Source organism: Sceloporus occidentalis, unplaced genomic scaffold (assembly GCF_023333645.1).
Source record: "Sceloporus occidentalis isolate IW3139 unplaced genomic scaffold, rSceOcc1.0.p SCAF_40, whole genome shotgun sequence".
Classification (NCBI taxonomy): Eukaryota; Metazoa; Chordata; class Lepidosauria; order Squamata; family Phrynosomatidae; genus Sceloporus; species Sceloporus occidentalis.
This window is the reverse complement of record NW_028317020.1, coordinates 3,808,535-3,812,111: the sequence shown is the minus strand read 5'-3', so window position 1 is coordinate 3,812,111 and position 3,577 is coordinate 3,808,535. Positions and strand designations below refer to the sequence as shown.

The window sequence follows — 3,577 nt, the reverse complement described above, 5'->3', positions numbered from 1 at the left end:
TGCGCTATCCATTGCGCCACTGAGCCCACATCCTATTAATTGAAACGTCATCCATTGTGCCACAGAACCAACATATGTGAAAAGAACATGTTGAAAACCTAAATGTCTCAACAATCATCCCTTGTATAATGAGCCACACAGCCCACAACTGAAACGCACTTTACACGAGAGTAAAATCTGTCAACAGAAATTTTTCAGAGACAATTTGTGGATATTGCAACTTATAACTAAACAAGAACATCAAATGCAGTCAACCACTGCAAAAAGCATGACTCTGGTGGGACTTGAACCCACAACCTTTGAATGCCTTGACAAACTCTAGAAGTCCAATGCGCTATCCATTTGAGCCACAGAGCCTATAGATATGGAAAGCAAACGTCATGAAACCACCTAGAGGTTTGGTTTTGGGTTTTTTTTGAGTTCTTCCATATCAATGAATGTCAGGCAAGTGGAAACTAAGATTTCAACAGTTTATTTCCGTGTTACGTGTCACCCAAGATCTTTAGTCCCTCTTGGTATGAAAGGCAGACATGTTAAAACTAAGATTTCACGTGTTTTTTTCAATGTGCCCTATGATCACCGAATGTAATCCTGCATGTGAAGGCTAGGATTTCACGTGTGTTTTTAGATGTGCCATATGACCACCAAAGTTATCGCCCTTTGGGCATGCAGGGTTCTTCTACGTATTGTGCGCTGCCATACAACGTATTGTGCGTTGCCACACAACTATCGCGACCGACGCTGTGCTACAACCGCGAGCGTTGCGGACACGCTACGTCAACATGTACGTTCGAGGACAGGTATACCACGGCGACTCGCATAACATTGTGCGCACGCCGTGGGTGTGCCTCGGCGGCTCGCACAGTGCTGTGCAATTGCCATGGGCGTGTCTCACCGATGCGCACGTCACTCCGCCGGCGTGCCATGCACACGTCATCCTGTGGGGAGGACGTGTGCGCATCGGTACGCGAGCGCCGCAAATCAGCAGCAGACCGGTGGAGGAACCCAGACACATACCTCTTAATATTTTATATCATATATCATTTTACTGATCTTCATTAATGCTTCTGTCACATCTTTATTTCGTAGAGTATAGATAACTGGATTAAGTAAAGGGATAAATATAGCATAAATTACAGAAAGAATTTTGTCTTGGTTTACAAAAAATCCTGCTTGAGGTTTAATATAGGCCAAAAATAAGGTCCCATAATAAATAAGCACAACCAGAATGTGAGAAGTACAGATTGAACTAGCTCTTCTTTTACTCTCTACTGAACGAATCTGTGAAATGCTAGATATTATAAAAACATAAGAAATGAATATAAAAAGGAAGCACAGGATACCTAAAATGAGATCTGTAAGGAATGTTAGCATTTGATTAACAGATGTGTCTGTGCACAAAATTTTCAGTAATGGAGGAACCTCACAGAAGAAATGATTAATGTTTCGAGTATCACAGAAGGACAAACTGAATGTCACCGATGTATGAACTGCTGAGCTAAAACCTCCTAAAGACCAAACAGCAATAGATGCCCTGAAACATGTTGTTTTTGTTATGATGGCAGAGTAATGTAAGGGCTTACATATAGCAACATAGCGATCAAATGCCATATAAGTGAGAAGCAGGAGCTCTGTGATTTCAAGCCATGTAAAAATGTAAAGTTGCAAAGCACATTCATTATAAGTTATGGAAAATGAAGCTGTGGCATAGTTGTACAACATTTTGGGAACCGTAGTGGAGATACAGCAAATATCCAATAGGGAAAGATTAGTAAGAAAAAAATACATGGGAGTCTGAAGACTTGAACATAGGGTTGTTGTAAAAATGATAATAAAATTTCCAAATAATGATGCAATATAAACAACACTGAACAGGATACATAGCAGCGTGTCAAAATCTGATTGACCTAAAAGTCCACAAAGAAAGAATTCTCCCAGATTGGACTGGTTTTTCTTCTCCATTTACTATGTACATAATAAACCTGCAAGAAATCAGATATAATGTGTAGTTATATGGGGGAAGATAAACACGATAATAGTAATGAAACAATATGTATAAAAATGGTATTCACTGATGTTTTTCTATTTAGTGTTCACACAACAGTTGCAACAAATATAAATCATTCTTATATATTTAAACTTTTTTATAATAAAATAAACATACATCAAGCACATAAATAGCAAATTGTGCATCATTATTATATAACATGTTTCATGTTTTCTAAGTGGGACTTCAATAATCCATGCAATAGAATGGCCTATTAAAAGCAGAATCAGGCAAACAGAGCATACGACATATCTAAAATCTTGTTTTTTAAAAACATTCTATAGCTATCCAGTACTAAAATTCTGATGCCTTTTTAACCCAAGCTGTCATTATTTTTTTCAACAGTTAAACAGTATAACATCATTGGTAACATCAAAGAAACTTGAGCAATATTTCTATACTATATTTCATATCAGAAAAGAAAAATTGTAAATACCTCAGTTGTTTAAGTTGTGAAGTAAGCATATATCATTAGCACTTTAAACATTTTATGCATATACCTGAATACTCAGTTGTTGCAACAATATATCCAGGTACACAAGAGTAATTGGATGGTTAAGCTGACTACTTCTTTTCTATATATACTAGTTCATTACCACATCATTGTCATATTTTTAATAACTTGTTTCCCAGAGAAATGTTATTCACATGAGACTTTTCTCCAAGGAACACATTTATATTTTATATCTACTTAGTGCCCTAACAACGCAATATAATGGAGATTGTGCCGCAACATTTGTAAAATGCAAAAAAAGTGTAAAATGGCAGTTGATTGTGCAGCAGCTTGTACATAAACTCCTCTGCATGAATAGATTACATCCTTCTTTGACTTCATGGGGGCCAATAACAATTAACTTGTTGTGTGGTATGGGATATGGCCTTTATTTTTGGAAGTTGTTGTAAGGCTCTGCTTATTTTCTATAGAAAGGAAGTTATGGTATGTATTTTTGTGTGACACACACTCATAAATCAAACAAAGAAGCCCATACACACACATACAATGATCAAATACATGCCTCTTGGCATCACAAATCAATTGACCTGTGCTGAGCTGGACCAGTTGCATTCATGTTATTATTATTCCTTATGTGAATATTGATTATATGCCTTAAGTTTCTCAGCGGATATTTTTATGTTAACCCTGAGTGTCCTTTTCTGTGTGACTCTATGTCAAAGGAAAGGTGAAGAATGGACAGGTGTTTGGCTACTTTTTGCTCAAAGTAAGTAAAGGGAAACTGACCAAGTCTATTCAAGGACCACAATGGGGGGTCAGAAGTGATTGATTATCTCAATTTGAGATTTGCACCATTTGCAATAGAGACAATAACACTTACAATTTGATACTAGTATGTTTAAAGACTACCTACAATCAATGTAATTTGAAACATATATGCAGATGTATGATTAGTGACTGTTGTTTTAGCAACTACCAAATTCAGTGGTTGGTCAGAGTATTGTATATAGTTCAGGAGACCCCATGTCCAGAAGGATATTGACATTGGAGAGAGGAGGGCTACCAAAAATGTTAAG

General features: G+C 37.0%; 1 non-coding gene across 1 annotated transcript; it reads right to left on the bottom strand.

Annotated features, from left to right (window-relative positions):
• Positions 1-269: 269 nt before the first annotated feature.
• Positions 270-357, bottom strand: TRNAR-UCU (transfer RNA arginine (anticodon UCU)). Its single transcript is given in 2 exon segments — positions 270-305; positions 320-357. It is a non-coding gene; the product is annotated as a tRNA-Arg (tRNA).
• Positions 358-3,577: the final 3,220 nt, after the last annotated feature.